This window comes from Arachis stenosperma, chromosome 4, assembly GCF_014773155.1.
Source record: "Arachis stenosperma cultivar V10309 chromosome 4, arast.V10309.gnm1.PFL2, whole genome shotgun sequence".
NCBI lineage: Eukaryota > Viridiplantae > Streptophyta > Magnoliopsida > Fabales > Fabaceae > Arachis > Arachis stenosperma.
In genome coordinates, this window is record NC_080380.1 from 76,928,693 (window position 1) to 76,950,165 (window position 21,473).

A 21,473-nucleotide genomic window follows, 5' to 3' on the forward strand; every position below is an offset into this window, starting at 1 on the left:
GCTCATATCCTCTTCAATCATGCAACTCATTGACCTCTTGGCAATCATGATTGATTGAGCCCCAATCCCTTGGTGACTCAATCTCTCAGATCTTGATCAATAGCCAATTCCTTGGTCTAATTGCTCATGAAGAGAGATATGCTTGGTCCCTGATTATACCACACATCATCATAGGTCCAAGTAGAGGGAGGATTGTATGTCACCATATCCAAACACCAAAACCTAGATTCTACTCAAGTGTGAGAAGGGATTTCTAGCATGGTTTCATGTTTCCTTTTCCAAGGTTCTCATGAAACCCATTTTGCATTTAATCCCTTTTCCAAGTTAATTGAACACTAAGCATGAAAATCGAAATTCCTTATAGCAAATCAAAGAGAAGATGAAGAGAAGTAGAAATTCACTATCATTAATCCATCAACTACAATAGAGCTCCATCTCTCAATGAGAGGGAATTCAGCTACTCATAGCTCAGAGAGAAAGTACAAAAGATGGAAGAGATGAAGTGTGGAAAGTAAAAGTGAAATCCCCAAAACTAATCTCTGTGACTTGCTAACCCTTTTTCAATACTTCCAAGGGTATTTATACTACTTCTAGATCTAGAAAATAAAGGAAAATTACAAAAGTGAAGAAAATTACAATTTGGAGGGAAAAGAAACTCAACAAATGTGATCTTCCAGCTGGCGTGTGACTGGCGCTTCTCTGGCGTGTCACGTTCCTTCTGTTTCTGATTTGGCGTGCCACGCCTCTTCATTCAAGTGGCACGCCATCCTCTGTTTAACCCCCAGCGTGCCATGCCTTCTAGCTAAAGTGGCACGCCCAGGACATTTTAAATGGCCAAGTAACCTGGCTTGCCACACCTTCGACACCAAGTGGCATGCCCAAGGTCATCTTCTTTATCTCTATGCTTCTGGAAGTTTGTACCAGCGTGGCACGCCCAGGGTCTAGCGTGCCACGCCCTTCTTAAAACTTTACACTCTTGATGGCATGCCATGCCTCGTTATCCAAGTGGCACGCCTGAGTTCATTGGCTCCTCTTCTTCCTCTCTGGAAAATACTACCAGCTTGCCACGCCATGAGACTGGCGTGTCACGCCCTTCATTTGCTCTATCATATTGCTGGCGTGCCACGCCTCATCTCCAAAGTGCCATGCCTGAGTTTACTGGCCCTTTAATTTCTCCTCTGGAAAACACTACCAGTGTGCCACGCCATGAGACTGGCGTGTCACGCCTTTCATTTGCCATGGTCCCAGAGGTTGGCGTGCCCCGCCTGGATGTTCAAGTGGCACGCCAAAGTGAGATGATTGAGTTGGCGTGCCACGCCTTCGATACCAAGTGGCACGCCAGCTTTATTTGGCCTCTTTAGGTGCTGACGTGCCACGCCTCATCACTCAAATGGCACGCCTTAGTGGGTCTTCTTGAGCTGGCATGCCACGCCTTCAATACCAAGTGGCACGCCCAGCTTTTGCATTGTCTCCTTGTTCACTGGCGTGCCACGCCTTGTTACTCAAGTGGCACGCCCATTCAATTGTCGGTCTCATAGGCTTGGTGTGCCACGCCTTGGTCCTCAAGTGGCACGTGTAAGTAAACTCTGGGGTTGGCGTGCCACGCCTTCGACATAAAGTGGCACTCCATAGTGATGGTTCTTCTAGTAACGAATTGACGTGCCACGCCCTGCTCCTGGCGTGCCACGCCCGTTTGATGGTCTTCATTTTTGCTCTCTGGAATGTTGTACCAGCGTGCCACGCCCAGCTTCTGGCGTGCCACGCTAATACATTTATGTGGTGTTTGTTCCAAGTGGCACGCCTGCTTCACACGCCCCACTTGTTTTGTTGTTTTCTTTCCCAGTTTTGATGTCTTCTCCACCTGAAATTCAGCACAAACTCATTTCAAAGCAATGTACTATGATATTCATCAATTAAGGCATGAATTGCAATGATCAAATGAGATTATGCCTCTTTTATGGTTCTTTTTATGCAAGAAAAAGGGTAGATGATGTAAGTCATCACAACACCAAACTTAAGCTTTGCTTGTCCCAAGCAAATCAATGTGAGTGGTCTTTTTGGTGAATTGAGACTTGACCTTGAATGGATGCAATATAACTAAGATTTGGACTAAGTGCTCAACACATGCATGAATTCTTTGAATATCACAAAGAGCTCCTAAATCCTTAAGGGTTTTTCCATGTATGTGTCTTAAGGGTCTTTTTCATTGATTATCACGTTAAAGTAGTAAGGGTTAACTCTTTTTTTTCTTCCTCTTTTGTGCTTATTTTTTGTTTATTGACCATGACTCTAAGTGTTTTGTCTCAAGACAACCCTTTAGTTGGGCTTTCAATCAACACTCCCAAGCCAGTTGGCTTTAGGGTGCTAGGTGTTGAAACATGCTTGAGAATTTACTTGCCCGGGCCTCTTCTTGACACATCTTCACCACAAGCATCTACTAGGGTTTCTAACTCTTTTTGAGTTTTTCATTGTTTCTCTTCCCTCCCTAGTAGTTGATGCTCAGAGCCTTGGGTCTTTGTTGCTTACTACTTCTTGGTTCTATAGATAGTCAAGGAACACCCCTCAACTTCTACTTGTCATGCCTCCTAGGACTAGTTATCTTTCATAACTCATTTTCTTTTTACTTCATTCAAGGTTCTTCACTTAGTCTTTTGTTCCTTAGTTCTTTTGAATAAGCTTTCTTGGTCTTAGTCTCATTTACTCTTGTTCTTACATACTCACAACAATTCTTATGGAGACAAACTCTACTTTATTGATGTAAATAAAGACTCCAGTTATCACTGCATTTTCTTTCTTGCATATTAAAGGACTCACAAAAGACTTCAAGCAAAATAAAACATAAACTATCCTAACATTATTATAAAGTGATCAAACAAAAACTTAAACAAAATTCATAAATTTAAGAAATGTCAACTATGGAACTCAACAACCTTATGCAGCTTCTTTAGTTCATTGGCGCCTTGCCTTTGTCCTTCTTCTTGGAGGGGGAGGAGTCATCTCCATCCTTTTTGGAGGATCCTTCTTGTGCTTTTTTGTCCTTGGGCTTCCAGAATCCCAGCCTTACCATATAATCTCTTTCATCCTACTTATGCTTAGCTAGGATCTCCTCTTGTCTAGCACTTAATTTCTCTAGCCCTTGCATGAAAGTTAGGTATCTGGGGTTGATGGCGGCTACAGCATTACACAAGTGTTTCAGCTTCGCTTATTTGTTGATATCATATTGTCTTATTGAAATGGTCCGGGCATCATAGAGATGCCTGAACTCAGCAAAGTTTCTCTGCTGCCATTTATTTTGCTCCACCACCTTGTTAAGTGCACTTCGCACCTCACCCCAATCGAACTCCTCTTATTGCTCCTTCCTTGCTTGCTCAAAACTTCCTTGGAGGTTGTGTATCTTCTCATCCACATCGTTTTATTTCTCCCTTTGGCTACTTTAAAATTGGTTGACGTCTTCTCTCAATTAATGCAGATCTCCCTTCATTTGGTGCACATCTCCTTGCAGCTGCTCCCAGTTTATTCCTTCAAGAAATTGTTGGTATTGTTGGTATGGTAGTGGTTGAAGTGCTAGAAATTATGGTTGCTCCTCTACCTCCTCTTCCTCTTGTTGTTATGGTTGTAGCACATGAGCATGAGCTCTATGCTCTCTAGCCCTTTGAAGTGGATTGATGGCCAACACCTTGGCTATCTTCTTGGCAGTTATAGACTTATCTTGCTTCACCAACACCTCATCAATCACCTTCTCAACTCTAGCGTTATCACATAGCTCTTGTATGATGCTGGGGAATGCCAATCTTGTGCTCTCGTTAGTGCTTTTCAGTATCTTGTTAATGTTGTTGGCAATCAACTCCCCAACATTCACATCCTCTCCCTTTATTATACTGTATATAAGTACAGCCCTCTCCTTGGTCACCTCAGATGTGTTTGATGTAGGGATCAAAGATCTTCTCACAAAGTCTAACCACCCCTAGCTTGGGGGCTCAAGTCTCTTTTCCTCAACTGGTTGGGTTTTCCATCTTTGTCATTGATCCACTGCATATTTAGTACACAGATTTCATTCAGGATTTCATCAAATCCTGGGTCTGGTTGCTTCATCCTCTCCTCATAACTCTGAGTGGAGTTGATCCTTTTCACCATCAGCACGCTTTCTATGTTAGAGGGACTATAGTCAATGGACTTTCTCCTCACACAGTTAATATACCCATAAGTTTGCCCTGGCTGTGGCACAGCATTGGCATAAAACTCCCTTACCACTCCTTCCACCACTTTCTTTGGTGGGTTATAGAAGAGTGCCCAGCCCCTGTTGTTGATCTTAATGTTGATCTCAAGGTGTTGATTCCTTCCTAGTTGGAAGCCGACCTCTGGGATGATCTCCCTCTCACTCACCCAACCATAGAATTGGTTTTGGTTGAATGTTGAGAGGAATTTGTACTCATTGAAGTTTGAGCTTGAGGAACCTGAGGTTGATTCTTTGGTATTTCTTTTCTTTGAGGTTGAGGATCTTGGTGGTGCCATTGGGTGGAGAGAGAGAGAGGGTGTTTGAGGGTTCTGAGGTATTAATGGAGTGTTGCAAAGAAACACAAGCAAAACAAAGTTTTGCCCCAACACCAAACTTAGCACTTGATTGTCCCAATCAAGTAGAAAGATAGAAAGAAAGAAGAACGAGAAAAGAAAAGAAAAATAAAAGAAAGGTCTCTGTGAGTTTGTTTTGTGTATGGAATGGGTTCTGAAGTTGGAGGGAATGGGAAGGGTAGGGGATTTATAGGAGTGAATGATGTGGTTGGAATGGTGGGAAAAGAAGGGAATTTAATATTTTCCACTTGGGGAGTGGCACCTAGCGTGGGAAGAGGAGCCAACCCTTATCCCACTGTGCCCTCTGAATATGTTGAGTTCCAAAGTGTAAGTACAATTTGACCTCCTTATTATCTATCAAGTGGGCCCCATTCAATCTCCTGAAAAAAAGAAACCGAAAACCCCATCAGTAATGACAAAATGATCCTCCACATTCCTTTTCAATGCTGGTGAATGGAGTTGCAACTGATGGGTGTCTCTTGGGACACAAAACTTAATTCATTTGCATTTCAATAAATTGGGTTCATCATTGGATTTTTAATGTGTTCATAGGGAAGAAGTAATTCCAATCCTTTCACATTCTTTGCTTTTAATCTCCACTGAACACATTGAAATTCTCATGCAAGCCTCCACCAATGTATTAAATGCTTCCAAATTGAGTGGTATTGGACTTGCTGATTGATTCTCGTATGGTGGTGGCCACACCAAACTTAATCTCTGGGCTTACTCCTTAAAAATTTAATTTATCCAAATGGTTGTAAGCCTATATCAAGTTGGTGAGTGGCCACACCAAACTTAGCTTTTTAGCTAGTTCTTAGCCCAATCACTCATCATCATCAGTAAATGCTTTCATCCAGCTGCACTTCCAAAAATAGGAGACAAGTTAACTCACAAAGCTATCTTAACTATCAAAACTGAAATTAACTTCCTAGGCTAATATTCACAATATACTTCTAATAAAGTAATAAATCAAAAGGATATAAAGTGTTGGGTTGCCTCCCAACCAGCGCTTCCTTATCGTCACTAGCTTGACGTTCCTCCTTTTTCAGTTGAGGTCGTAGCTCACTCTCCTTTCATCCAGTGAGTCCCCCAGGTAATGCTTGAGTCTATGGCCATTTGTAGTGAATGTTCTCTGTGTTTTCTCCTCCATGAGCTCCACTTGACCATACGGGTACACCTTGATGATGGTGAACGGTCCAGACCATCTAGACTTAAGCTTCCAAGGGAAGAACCTAAGTCTAGAATTGTACAATAACACCTTTTGTCCTACAGTTAACTCCCTACTTGCTATCTTTTGATCATGCCATCTTTTTGTGTTCTCTTTGTAGATCTTTGCATTCTCATATGCTTAATGCGTGAAAACTTGTCTCTCAACAAATTTCCCTTCGGCAAGTATACCGAATTTGTCATCAAGTAAAAACTCACAATAGAGTGAGGTCGAAACCCACAGGGATTGATTGGTCAAGCAACTTTAGTTGGAAGAGTATGCTAGTTGAGCTAAATAGAGTGTAGTTTGAGTATTGCAGAAAATTAAATGGCGGAAAAGTAAATAGCAGAAAATAAAGTGCAAAAACTTAAATGGGTATTTAGGGTAATGAGCATGAAAATAAATGACAGAAAATAAAGAGAATGGGTAAGATCAGAAATGGGGAATTCATTGGGCTCAGGAGATGTTGTATTCTCCGGACAAGTTCATTTTCATCTCTTCCTCAATCAATGCATCTATTGATCTCCTTGGTAATCTTAGGTGATTAGATTCCAATTCCTTAGTAATCCAATTTCTATAAGCTTGAACAATTGTCCAATTCCTTGATTTAATTGCTCATGGGAAGAGATGAAGTATGGTCACTGATTATACCACATGTATTTCCAAATCAAAGTGTTGGGAGGATTACATGTCACTATATCTGCCCAAACCCCAATTTGGTCCAACATGAGAAAGTATTTCTAGCATGATCTCCTCATCCCTTTTCCAAGGCTCAGAGGAGATCCAATTATGGAGAGTTTCTTTTCCAATACAACTAACAAATTGAATTAAGATCGAAAGCTTTCTAGTAAATCAAAAGAGAAGAAAGAAGAAGAGAATGAAAACTATAATTGATCCATCAAATTACAACAGAGCTCCCTAACCCAATGAAAGGGATTTAGTTGTTCATTGCTCTAGAAATGGAAAATGGCAGAAAATAATACATCCCAGCTAAAAGTGCAGAAAAGTAAATATACAGAGAGTAGTTTTCCAAGGTGCCAAGCTCCTCTATAGTTCAAAACTACTCCTATATATACTACTCCTCTTGATCTTCTAGTGAGTTCTTCAAGTCTTGGATGTGGGCTTTGGATCTTGGGTTGAAGCAGTTCCAATCTTTAGTGGGCCCAGCTTACAGAGAAGTATGAATTAGGCATGGGCGTTAGCAAAGTTAACATTAAGTGACATTGTGGGTTCGAGAACGTTAGTGGCAATCATAATTTTCACTAACGTTCCAACCCCATATAGCCTACGTTAACTCCAATGTTAGTGGGACTAACGTGAACACTAACATTGCCTTGTAAATATTTGCTAGCATTTTTGGGACTCACCTTTCCCAATAACGTTGGCTTATAACCATTCGCAAGCGTTATTGGGACTCACCTTTCCCATTAACGTTGCCTTATGCCCTTTGTCTCTACGTTAGAGTTCACGTTAGTGTAACTAACGTGGCTCTTAACGTGGTTACGCCTCACCTTCGAGAGCATTAGTGATACTTACCTTTGTCACTAACGCTCAAAGTGCCCCTACTCTCCACGTTAGAGCTCATGTTAACTAAGTTAACGTGGCCACTAACGTGGTAGTAATGCCATCTTCCAACGTTAGTGACAAAGGTGAGTGTCACTAATGTTGGCTCATCAATCTCAGCTCTACGTTAACTTTCACATTAGTGGTCTTAACGTGACCACTAACGTGGGCAATGCTAGTTGATCCAACGTTAGTGACAAAGGTGAGTGTCACTAATGTTGGCATTGTTCCTCTCTTCCATGTTAGAGTTCACGTTAACTAAGTTAACGTGACTCTTAACGTGGCTCATTGCCAAATCTTGGAACGTTAGTGGTGTTCACGTTTACCACTAACGTTGGAGCTTTCTTTTGTCTCCACGTTAACTACCACGTTAACTTAGTTAACGTGACAATTAGCGTGGGCTTATGATGGCTTTGTGGGCATTATTGGTGATCACTTTTCTCCTTAACATTGCAAGCTATTTACCATTCCACGTTAGTGGTCACGTTAACTAGATTAACGTGAGTATTAACGTGACCACTAACGTGGTTCTTCCTTGCTTCCTTTGTCCTGAAATCAAGCAAATAAAGTGCATCAAAGCTCTAGCCAAAGTCATGAAATTATGCATCATCAATTTATCATTCAATTCTGGCAAAATCCTCATGAAATCATGTGAAATTCACAATAGTTGCTTGAATCAAGGTGTAAGTGTATTTTCATCCAAAACTTGCCTTATTCACTAAGAAAATGCATGAAACTACCTTAAAACAGTGAAGAAAAGGTTAGTGAAACTGGCCTAGATGTCCTGGCATCACAACACCGAACTCAAAGCTTGCTTGTCCCTAAGCAAGTACTGAAACATAGGAAGAATGAATGAAAGATCAAGAAGATAATATAGAAGTAGAATTCCTAGTTTATGGGGTTTCATGCATAGCAACTTAGGTTCTTTCCTTTACTAGGTTTCAGGCCTTTATCAAGTCCTTGGTCACTCTCTTGATTACATCCTTTGAGACTTCTTAATTGTTGATCCTTCTTTCTTTTCCAAGGTTTATTACATTCTTCTTTTGGCTAAGTGCTCTATAAGAGGGCAACTCTTTATGATAAGCTTTCAGTCAACACTCCCGAACCAGTTGGCTCAAGGTGCTAGGTGTTAAGACACCCCTACAGACTTACTCCCCCAAGTCTCTTTCCCTCATACATACACACCACAGGCACATGGTTTGTTATTTTTCTTTCTTGAGACCTTGGTGTCCAGCACCTCTTTGGGTTACTAAGTGTTCTATAGCAAAGGTCACTCTTGATAGTGGGCTTTCAGCTGATAATCCCAGATTAGTTAATCCAAGTTACCAAGTGATGAGGCACCCCTAAGAGCTTATTTATCCAAACATATCCCTTGCACATGAACACTACAGACACATGCCTCAATCTTAAAACCCTTGGTGCCTAGCATTGTTTCTTATTGTGCTTCTTTCCTTTTCACTTTTATTGCTCTTTCTCTTTTCTTATTGGGATCTTATTATTTAGTTAGTCTCATAGGATGTGTGGTGCACGAAATTGTGATCATCAATGGCGCCATCAACATGGTACGCTCATTGCAATCTCAACTCTCTATCACAACTCCGCACAACTAACCAGCAAGTGCACTGGATCGTCCAAGTAATAAACCTTACGCGAGTAAGGGTCGATCCCACGGAGATTGTTGGTATGAAGCAAGCTATGGTCACCTTGTAAATCTTAGTCAGGCAGACTCAAATGGGTATGGGTGATATATGAATAAAACATAAAGATAAAGATAGAGATACTTATGCAATTCATTGGTGAGAACTTCAGATAAGCGAATGGAGATGCTTGGTCCCTTCCGTCTCTCTACTTTCCTACTGTCTTCATCCAATCCTTCTTACTCCTTTCCATGGCAAGCTTATGCAAGGGTTTCACCGTTGTCAGTGGCTACCTCCCATCCTCTCAGTGGAAATGTTCAACGCACCCTGTCACGGCACGGCTATCCATCTCTCGGTTCTCAATCAGGCCAGAATAGAATCCAGTGATTCATTTGCGTCTGTCACTAACGCCCCGCCCTCAGGAGTTTGAAGCACGTCACAGCATTCAATCATTGAATCCTACTCAGAATACCACAGACAAGGTTAGACCTTCCGGATTCTCTTGAATGCCGCTATCAGTTCTTGCCTATACCACGAAGACTCTGATCTCACGGAATGGCTGGCTCGTTTGTCAGACGAGCGCTCGGTTGTCAGGCGATCAACCATGCATCGTGTATCAGGAATCCAAGAGATAAACATTAGAGCCTTGTTTGCTTGTAGAACAGAAGTGGTTGTCAATCACTTGTTCATAAGTGAGAATGATGATGAGTGTCACATAATCATCATATTCATCATGTTCTTGAGTGCGAATGAATATCTTGGAATAAGAACAAGCTGAATTGAATAGAAGAACAATAGTAATTGCATTAATACTCGAGGTACAGCAGAGCTCCACACCTTAATCTATGGTGTGTAGAAACTCCACCGTTGAAAATACATAAGAACAAGGTCTAGGCATGGCCGAATGGCCAGCCTCCCAAAGTGATCAAAAGATCTAAAGATCAATCGATTCCAAAGATCAGAAGATTAAAATACAATAGTAAAATGTCCTATATATAGAGAACTAGTAGCCTAGGGTGTACAGAGATGAGTAGATGACATAAAAATCCACTTCCGGGCCCACTTGGTGTGTGCTTGGGCTGAGCATTGAAGCATTTTCGTGTAGAGACTCTTCTTGGAGTTAAACGCCAGCTTTTATGCCAGTTTGGGCGTTTAACTCCCATTTTGGTGCCAGTTCCGGCGTTTAACGCTGGGAATTCTGAAGGTGACTTTGAACGCCGGTTTGGGCCATCCAATCTTGGGCAAAGTATAGACTATCATATATTGCTGGAAAGCCCAAGATGTCTACTTTCCAACGCCGTTGAGAGCGCGCAAATTGGGCTTCTTTAGCTTCAGAAAATCCACTTCGAGGGCAGGGAGGTCAGAATCCAACAGCATCTGCAGTCCTTTTCAGTCTCTGAATCAGATTTTTGCTCAGGTCCCTCAATTTCAGCCAGAAAATACCTGAAATCACAGAAAAACACACAAACTCATAGTAAAGTCAAGAAAAGTGAATTTTAACTAAAAACTAATAAAAATATACTAAAAACTAACTAAATCCTACTAAAAACATACTAAAAACAATGCCAAAAAGCGTACAAATTATCCGCTCATCACAACACCAAACTTAAATTGTTGCTTGTCCCCAAGCAACTGAAAATCAAATAAGATAAAAAGAAGAGAATATGCAATGAATTCCAAAAACATCTATGAAGATCAGTATTAATTAAATGAGCGGGGCTTTTAGCTTTTTGCCTCTGAATAGTTTTGGCATCTCACTCTATCCTTTGAAATTCAGAATGATTGGCTTCTTTAGGAACCCAGAATCCAGATAGTGTTATTGATTCTCCTAGTTAAGTATGATGATTCTTGAACACAGCTACTTTATGAGTCTTGGCCGTGGCCCAAAGCACTCTGTCTTCCAGTATTACCACCGGATACATACATGCCACAGACACATAATTGGGTGAACCTTTTCAGATTGTGACTCAGCTTTGCTAGAGTCCCCAATTAGAGGTGTCCAGGGTTCTTAAGCACACTCTTTTTGCCTTGGATCACAACTTTATTTCTTTCTTTTTTCTTTCTTTTTTTTTTCATTTTTTTTCGTTTTTCTCCTTCTCTCTCTTTTTTTTTGTATTCACTGCTTTTTCTTGCTTCAAGAATCATTTTTATGATTTTTCAGATCCTCAGTAACATGTCTCCTTTTTCATCATTCTTTCAAGAGCCAACATTCATGAACCACAAATTCAAAAGACATATGCACTGTTTAAGCATACATTCAGAAAACAAAAGTGTTGCCACCACATCAAAATAATTAATCTGTTATAAAATTCAAAATTCATGCAATTTTTCTCTTTTTCAATTAAGAACATTGTTTATTTAAGAAAGGTGATGGATTCATAGGACATTCATAACTTTAAGGGATAGACACTAAGACACTAATGATCATAAGACACAAACATGGACAAACATAAGCATGAAAATTTCGAAAAACAGAAGAATAAAGAACAAGGAAATTAAAGAATGGGTCCACCTTAGTGATGGCGGCTTGTTCTTCCTCTTGAAGGTCTTATGGAGTGCTTGAGCTCCTCAATGTCTCTTCCTTGTCTTTGTTGCTCCTCTCTCATGATTCTTTGATCTTCTCTAATTTCATGGAGGAGGATGGAATGTTCTTGGTGCTCCACCCTTAGTTGTCCCATGTTGGAACTCAATTCTCCTAGGGAGGTGTTAATTTGCTCCCAACAGTCTTGTGGAGGAAAGTGCATCCCTTGAGGCATCTCAGGGATCTCATGATGAGAGGGGTCTCTTGTTTGCTCCATCCTTTTCTTAGTGATGGGCTTGTCCTCATCAATGAGGATGTCTCCTTCTATGTCAACTCCTACTGAATAACAGAGGTGACAAATGAGATGAGGAAAGGCTAACCTTGCCAAGGTAGAGGACTTGTCCGCCACCTTATAGAGTTCTTGGGCTATAACCTCATGAACTTCTACTTCTTCTCCAATCATGATGCTATGAATCATGATGGCCCGGTCTAGAGTAACTTCGGACCGATTGCTAGTGGGAATGATTGAGCGTTGGATAAATTCCAACCATCCTCTAGCTACGGGTTTGAGGTCACGCCTTCTTAATTGAACCGGCTTTCCTCTTGAATCTCTCTTCCATTGGGCGCCCTCTTCACATATGACTGTGAGGACTTGGTCCAACCTTTGATCAAAGTTGACCCTTCTAGTGTAAGGATGTTCATCTCCTTGCATCATAGGCAAGTTGAATGCCAACCTTACATTTTCCGGACTAAAATCCAAGTATTTCCCCCGAACCATAGTAAGCCAATTCCTTGGATCCGGGTTCACACTTTGATCATGGTTCTTGGTGATCCATGCATTGGCATAGAACTCTTGAACCATTAAGATTCTGACTTGTTGAATGGGGTTGGCAAGAACTTCCCAACCTCTTCTTCGGATCTCATGTCGGATCTCCGGATATTCACTCTTTTTGAGTGAAAAGGGGACCTCAGGGATCACCTTCTTCAAGGCCACAACTTCATAGAAGTGGTCTTGATGCACCCTTGAGATGAATCTCTCCATCTCCCATGACTCGGAGGTGGAAGCTTTTGCCTTCCCTTTCCTCTTTCTAGAGGTTTCTCCGGCCTTGGATGCCATAAATGGTTATGGAAAAACAAAAAGCAATGCTTTTACCAAACCAAACTTAAAAGGTTTGCTCGTCCTCGAGCAAAAGAAGAAAGAAGAGAGTAGAAGAAGAAGAAATGAGGAACAAGGGAATGGCTTTGTGTTCGGCCAAAGAGGGGGAGAAGTGGTGTTTAGGTTGTGTGAAAATGAAGGAGTGAAGAAAGGTTTATATAGGAGAGGGGGGCTAATGGTTCGGTCATGTATGGGTGGGTTTGGGAGGGAAAGTGGTTTGAATTTGAAGGGTGAGGTAGGTGGGGTTTTATGAAGGATGGATGTGAGTGGTGAAGAGAAGATGGGATTTGATAGGTGAAGGGTTTTTAGGGAAGAGGTATTGAGGTGATTGGTGAATGGGTGAAGAAGAAAGAGGGTGGTGGGGTTGGTGGGGATCCTGTGGGGTCCACAGATCCTGAGGTGTCAAGGAAAAGTCATCCCTGCACCAAATGGCGTGCAAAAATGCGTTTTGAGCCAATTCTGGCGTTAAACGCCGGGCTGGTGCCGATTTCTGGCATTTAACGCCAGGTTCTTGCCCTTTCCTGGTGTTTAACGCTAGTCTGGTGCCCCTTTCTGGCGTTAAACGCCCAGAATGGTGCCAGACTGGGCGTTAAACGCCCATCTGCTAGCCTTACTGGCGTTTAAACGCCAGTAGGTTCTTCCTCTATGGTGTGCTGTTTTTCTTCCTGTTTTTCATTCTGTTTTTACTTTTTTAATTGATTTTGTGACTTCTCATGATCATCAACCTACAGAAAACATAAAATAACAAAGGAAAATAGATAAAATATGACATTGGGTTGCCTCCCAACAAGCGCTTCTTTAATGTCAGTAGCTTGACAGAGGGCTCTCATGGAGCCTCACAAATGCTCAGAGCAATGTTGGAACCTCCCAACACCAAACTTAGAGTTTGAACGTGGGGGTTCAACACCAAACTTAGAATTTGGTTGTGGCCTCCCAACACCAAACTTAGAGTTTGACTGTGGGGGCTCTGTTTGACTCTGATTTGAGAGAAGCTCTTCATGCTTCCTCTCCATGGTGACAGAGGGATATCCTTGAGCCTTAAACACAAAGGATTCCTCATTCACTTGAATGATCAGTTCACCTCTATCAACATCAATCACAGCCCTTGCTGTGGCTAGGAAAGGTCTGCCAAGGATGATGGATTCATCCATGCATTTCCCAGTCTCTAGGACTATGAAATCAGTAGGGATGTAATGGTCTTCAATTTTTACTAGAACATTCTCTACAAGTCCATAGGCTTGTTTCTTTGAATTGTCTGCCATCTCTAGTGAGATTCTTGCAGCTTGTACCTCAGAGATCCCTAGCTTCTCCATTACAGAGAGAGGCATGAGGTTTACACTTGACCCTAAGTCAGAGCCTTCTTGAAGGTCATGGTGCCTATGGTACAAGGTATTGAAAACTTCCCAGGATCTTGTCTCTTTTGAGGTAATTTCTGCCTAGACAAGTCATCCAGTTCTTTGGTGAGCAAAGGGGGTTTGTTCTCCCAAGTCTCATTTCCAAATAACTTGTCATTTAGCTTCATGATTGCTCCAAGGTATTTAGCAACTTGCTCTTCAGTGACATACTCATCCTCTTCAGAGGAGGAATACTCATCAGAGGTCATGAAAGGCAGAAGTAAGTCCAATGGAATCTTTATGGTCTCATTTTGAGCCTCAGATTCCCATGGTTCCTCATTGGGGAACTCAGTGGAGGCCAATGGACGCCCATTGAGGTCTTCCTCAGCGGCGTTCACTGCCTCTCCTTCCTCTCCAAATTCGGCCATGTTGATGGCCTTGCACTCTCTTTTTGGATTTTCTTCTGTATTGCTTGGAAGAGTACTAGGAGGGAGTTCAGTAACTTTCTTGCTCAGCTGTCCCACTTGTGCCTCCAAATTTCTAATGGAGGATCTTGTTTCATTCATGAAACTTTGAGTGGTTTTGATTAGATCAGAGACCATGGTTGCTAAGTCAGAGGTGTTCTGCTTAGAACTCTCTGTCTGTTGCTGAGAAGATGATGGAAAAGGCTTGCCATTGCTAAACCTGTTTCTTCCACCATTATTGTTATTGAAACCTTGTTGAGGTCTGTCTTGATTCTTCCATGAGAAATTTGGATGATTTCTCCATGAAGAATTATAGGTGTTTCCATAGGGTTCTCCCATGTAATTCACCTCTTCCATTGAAGGGTTCTCAGGATCATAAGCTTCTTCTTCAGATGAAGCATCCTTAGTACTGCTTGGTGCATTTTGCATTCCAGACAGACTTTGAGAAATCAAATTGACTTGTTGAGTCAATATCTTGTTCTGAGCCAGAATGGCATTCAGAGTATCAATCTCAAGAACTCCTTTCTTCTGATTTGTCCCATTGTTCACAGGATTCCTTTCAGAAGTGTACATGAATTGGTTATTTGCAACCATTTTAATTAGTTCTTGAGCTTCTGTAGGCGTCTTCTTCAGATGAAGAGATCCTCCAGCAGAGCTATCCAAAGACATCTTGGATAGTTCAGAGAGACCATCATAGAAAATACCTATGATGCTCCATTCAGAAAGCGTGTCAGAAGGACATTTTCTGATCAACTGTTTGTATCTTTCCCAGGCTTCATAGAGGGATTCTCCATCCTTCTGTCTGAAGGTTTGGACTTCCACTCTAAGCTTACTCAATTTTTGAGGTGGAAAGAACTTTGCCAAGAAGGCATTGACTAGCTTTTCCCATAAGTCCAGGCTTTCTTTAGGTTGTGAGTCCAACCATGTCCTAGCTCTGTCTCTTACAGCAAAAGGGAATAGCATAAGTCTATAGACCTCAGGGTCAACCCCATTAGTCTTGACAGTGTCACACATTTGCAAGAATTCAGCTAAGAACTGATGAGGATCTTCCAATGTAAGTCCATGGAACTTGCAATTCTGTTGCATTAGAGAAACTAATTGAGGCTTAAGCTCAAAGTTGTTTGCTCCAATGGCAGGGATAGAGATGCTTCTCCCATAGAAGTCGGGAGTAGGTGCAGTAAAGTCACCCAGCACCTTCCTTGCATTGTTTACATTGTTGTTGTTTTCGGCTGCCATGTCTTCTTCTTTGAAGATTTCTGTTAGGTCCTCTACAGAGAGTTGTGCCTTAGCTTCTCTTAGCTTTCGCTTCAAGGTCCTTTCAGGTTCAGGGTCAGCTTCAACAAGAATGCTTTTGTCCTTGTTCCTGCTCATATGAAAGAGAAGAGAACAAGAAAATGTGGAATTCTCTATGTCACAGTATAGAGATTCCTTGAGGTGTCAGAGAAGAAGAAAATTAGAAGGAAGGGGTAGAAGAATTCGAACATAATCAGGTAGAGTTCGAATTGTGCATTGAGAAGGAGTGGTACTCCATAAATAGAAGGATGTGAGAAGAGAGGAAGAAATTTTCGAAAATTAAGTGAAAGATTTTGAAAACATTTTAAAAAAACTTTAATTGATTTTCGAAAACCAGGAGTGGGAAAGAAATCAAGTAATTTTTGAAAAAGATTTTGAAATTAGAATTTAAAAAGATATGATTGAAAATTATTTTGAAAAAGATGTGATTAAGAAGATTTGATTGAAAAGTTATGCTTTTAAAAAGATATGATTGAAATGATATGATTTGAAAACAATTTTAAAAAGATTTGATTTTAAAAATTAATGACTTGCCTAACAAGAAAAGATATGATTCAAACATTAAACCTTCCTCAACAGAAAAGGCAACATACTTGAATTGTTCAATCAAATCATTAATTGTTAGCAAGTATCTTTGAAAAAGGAAAGAAATTGATTTTGAAAAAGATTTGATTGAAAAGATATGATTTGAAAAAGATTTGATTTTGAAAAACTTTGAAAACTTGAAAAAAAATTGATTTGAAAACAAAATCCTCCCTCTTGTGCCATCCTGGCGTTAAACGCCCAGAATGGTGCACATTCTGGCGTTTAACGCCCAATGCACTACCTTTTTGGGAGTTAAACGCCCAACCAGGCACCCTGGCTGGCGTTTAAACGCCAGTCTGTCCTTCTTCACTGGGCGTTTTGAACGCCCAGCTTTTTCTGTGTAATTCCTCTGCTGCATGTTCTAAATCTTCAGTTCCCTGTACTATTGACTTGAAAATAGAACCAAAATCAAATAAACAATGCATGCAAGACACCAAACTTAAAATTAGACACTAGACTCAAACAAGAAACATAAAATATTTTTGGTTTTTTTTTTATGATTTTGAAATTTTTTTTTTTGGATTTTTCGAAAATTATATGGAAATAGAAACTAAAGGTTTCAGAATTCTTAATTTGGATTCCAGGAATCATTGCAATGCTAGTCTAAGACTCCGGTCCAGGAATTAGACATGGCTTCACAGCCAGCCAAGCTTTCAAAGAAAGCTTCGGTCCAAAACACTAGACATGGCCAATGGCCAGCCAAGCCTTAGCAGATCATTGCTCCAATAGCAAGATTGATAGAAATCATCAAGCTCTTGTGATGATCAGTTGAAACCTCGGTCCAATAATATTAGACATGGCTTCACAGCCAGCCAGACTTCAACAGATCATCATGAAACTCTAGAATTCATTCTTAAGAACTCTGAAGAAAAATACCTAATCTAAGCAACAAGATGAACCGTCAGTTGTCCATACACGAAATAATCCCCGGCAACGGCGCCAAAAACTTGGTGCACGAAATTGTGATCATCAATGGCGCCATCAACATGGTACGCTCATTGCAATCTCAACTCTCTATCACAACTCCGCACAACTAACCAGCAAGTGCACTGGGTCGTCCAAGTAATAAACCTTACGCGAGTAAGGGTCGATCCCACAGAGATTGCTGGTATGAAGCAAGCTATGGTCACCTTGTAAATCTTAGTCAGGCAGACTCAAATGGGTATGGGTGATATATGAATAAAACATAAAGATAAAGATAGAGATACTTATGCAATTCATTGGTGAGAACTTCAGATAAGCGAATGGAGATGCTTGGTCCCTTCCGTCTCTCTGCTTTCCTACTGTCTTCATCCAATCCTTCTTACTCCTTTCCATGGCAAGCTTATGCAAGGGTTTCACCGTTGTCAGTGGCTACCTCCCATCCTCTCTGTGGAAATGTTCAACGCACCCTGTCACGGCATGGCTATCCATCTGTCGGTTCTCAATCAGGCCGGAATAGAATCCAGTGATTCTTTTGCGTCTATCACTAACGCCCCGCCCTCAGGAGTTTGAAGCACGTCACAGTCATTCAATCATTGAATCCTACTCAGAATACCACAGACAAGGTTAGACCTTCCGGATTCTCTTGAATGCCGCCATCAGTTCTTGCCTGTACCACGAAGACTCTGATCTCACGAAATGGCTGGCTCGTTTGTCAGACGAGCGCTCGGTTGTCAGGCGATCAACCATGCATCGTGTATCAGGAATCCAAGAGATAAACATTAGAGCCTTGTTTGCTTGTAGAACAGAAGTGGTTGTCAATCACTTGTTCATAAGTGAGAATGATGATGAGTGTCACATAATCATCACATTCATCATGTTCTTGAGTGCGAATGAATATCTTGGAATAAGAACAAGCTGAATTGAATAGAAGAACAATAGTAATTGCATTAATACTCGAGGTACAGCAGAGCTCCACACCTTAATCTATGGTGTGTAGAAACTCCACCGTTGAAAATACATAAGAACAAGGTCTAGGCATGGCCGAATGGCCAGTCTCCCAAAGTGATCAAAAGATCTAAAGATCAAAGGATTCCAAAGATCAGAAGATTAAAATACAATAGTAAAAGGTCCTATATATAGAGAACTAGTAACCTAGGGTGTACAGAGATGAGTAGATGACATAAAAATTCACTTCTGGGCCCACTTGGTGTGTGCTTGGGCTGAGCATTGAAGCATTTTCGTGTAGAGACTCTTCTTGGAGTTAAACGCCAGTTTTTATGCCAGTTTGGGCGTTTAACTCCCATTTTGGTGCCAGTTCCGGCGTTTAACGCTGGGAATTCTGAAGGTGACTTTGAACGCCGGTTTGGGCCATCAAATCTTGGGCAAAGTATGGACTATCATATATTTCTGGAAAGCCCAGGATGTCTACTTTCCAACGCCGTTGAGAGCGCGCCAATTGGGCTTCTGTAGCTCCAGAAAATCCACGTCGAGTGCAAGGAGGTCAGAATCCAACAGCATCTGCAGTCCTTTTCAGTCTCTGAATCAGATTTTTGCTCAGGTCCCTCAATTTCAGCCAGAAAATACCTGAAATCACAGAAAAACACACAAACTCATAGTAAAGTCTAGAAAAGTGAATTTTAACTAAAAACTAATAAAAATATACTAAAAACTAACTAAATCCTACTAAAAACATACTAAAAACAATGCCAAAAAGCGTACAAATTATCCGCTCATCAATGTGTTTCAAGTATAGGATTCAGGGTAGATAGTTGCCTTCTTTCCTTGTTTGGTGAACCAACTTAGCTTACTAATTATCCTACCACAAACATTCAGAACCTACTTCACGAAATAACTCCACTCTTGTTCTTTTCATAGCATTTTCTTTTTGATTAACTTAAAGGACAAGCATACAAGTAAGAAAGATGAACATGCAGAAAGGACATTAGACTAGCACACTTGGGTGTGAATAAAAAGGAACAAGCAGAGTATGAAGGTTCTATTCAATTATTTCACAATTAGGGTTCTGCATTTCGAGATAGTTTGATTCAACCTCATGATGTCTTCCTTGGTATTCTCATCCTAGCATTTGCATCCTTGTCTGTTTCATCGGATGATGAGGTATGATCATTTTCTGAGATTGATTGAATTCCTGCAACACTATTGAGAGTTGCTTGTTTCCCTAAGCACTTGAAAAAGGGTTAGCATGCATATGTGCTTGTGAGCTTCTGAACTTAATTTGGTGTGTGAACACCAAACTTAGTTCTTTGCTTACTTCGACAAATTGAATGCATGCAGAAACCTTGTGTGCTTTTTATTAAGAAACAACTATAAGTTAAAAAGATAAACTATGCATTAGAGGTTAAGCCTCTGTCAAGTAAGTTCTCTGGTTGCTAGAGCAATGTTTCACCAATGAAGGGTTGCAATGCACTCTTTAGCTGGAGCTTTTGGTGGAACACCAAACTTAGAGTCCTATATTCACCCTTGAATTGTTTTTGGTGTGTAACACCAAACTTAGCTCCTCACACTACAGAGAATTCAACTTGAAATTTTTATTGAAAGACTCATGAAAAGAGAATTACCTCAGGTTGGGTTGCCTCCCAACAAAGCACTTTTTTTAGCATCGCTAGCTCGACGGTTCTTTCCTTAGTTGAGGTTATACTTCTGTTTAGGGGTTTTCCCCCATGCTGCCCAAATAGTGTTTAAGTCTTTGTCCATTCACAGTGAATCTCCTCTTTGAGCCTTCTTCCATGATTTTTATGTATCCATAAGGTGAGACTTTTATGACTAGAAAGGGCCCCGACCATCTTGATTTGAGTTTCCCAGGAAAGAGTTTTAGTTTGGAGTTGTAAAGAAGCACATATTGCCCTTCTTCAAAACTTCTTGGTGCCAGGTTATGATCATGTCTCCTTTTTGCTTTTTTCCTTATAAATCTTGGTATATTCATAGGCTTGAGACCTAAACTCTTCCATTTCTTGAAGCTGCAAAAACCTCTTTTCACCAGCAGCGGTGCTGTCTAGGTTCATTGTTTTAAGAGCCCAGGAGGCCTTGTGCTCCAGCTATAATGGCAAGTGACAGGCGTTACCGTATACCAGTTGATATGGGGATATCCCAATTGGTGTTTTGAAGGCTGTCCTGTATGCCCAAAGAGCATCATCTAGCTTCTTTGCCCAGTCCTTTCTTGATATTCCCACAGTCTTTTCCAAGATCCTTTTCAACTCTCGGTTAGATATCTCTGTTTGCCCACTTGTTTGGGGATGATAAGGTGTGGCAACCTTATGCTTCACCCCATATCTTAGGAGTAGGGTTTCCAATGGTCTATTGCTGAAATGGCTCCCTCCATCACTGATGAGGACTCGTAGGACTCAAAATCTGGTGAAGATATTCCTTCGAAGAAAGTTTATGACTACCTTGTTGTCATTGGTTGGGGTTGCCACGGCCTCCACCCACTTAGATACATAGTCTACTGCCACCAAGATATACTTGTTCGAATATGAGGGTGGAAATGGTCCCATGAAGTCGATCCCTCATACATCGAACAGTTCAAGCTCTAGAATGTATTGCTGTGGCATCTCATTTCTCTTGGGTAGATTGCCAGCCCTTTGGCACTTATTGCAGCTTCTCACCAATTCCTTAGCATCCTTGAAGATAGTGGGCCAGAAGAACCCACATTGCAGTACCTTTGCGGCAATTCTTTCTCCTCCAAAATGACCTCCATAGCTAGCACTATGACAACTCCACAGGACCTCTCGTCCTTCTTCTTCTGAGATGCACCTCCTAAAGATTCCATCTGAGCATTTCTTGAAGAGATAGGGTTCATCCCAAATGAAATACTTAGCATCATTGATGAGTTTTCTTCTTTGATATTTGTTGATTCCAAGGGGTAAGTCACCGGCTGCTTTAAAATTGGCAATATCTGCAAACCAGGGTGCTTTGTGAACCATCATTAACTGTTCATCTGGGAAAGACTCATTTACACTTGTATCATGGGTATCATCCTTCTCACAAGGGATTCTGGATAGATGATCGGCTACCTTGTTCTCCACACCCTTTTTGTCTCTAATCTCGATGTTGAATTCCTGCAATAATAAGATCCATCTAATTAGTCTTGGTTTTGATTCCTGTTTGGCAAATAGATATTTGAGTGCTGTGTGATCAGTGAAAATAATAACTTTAGAGCCAATAAAGTATGATCTAAATTTGTCAAATGCAAAAACTATTGC

General features: G+C 41.0%; 1 non-coding gene across 1 annotated transcript; it reads left to right on the forward strand.

Annotated features, from left to right (window-relative positions):
* The first annotated feature begins 15,174 nt into the window (after nt 1–15,174).
* Nucleotides 15,175–15,282, forward strand: LOC130977355 (small nucleolar RNA R71). Its single transcript, XR_009085049.1, has one exon. It is a non-coding gene; the product is annotated as a small nucleolar RNA R71 (small nucleolar RNA).
* The last annotated feature ends 6,191 nt before the right edge of the window (nt 15,283–21,473 follow it).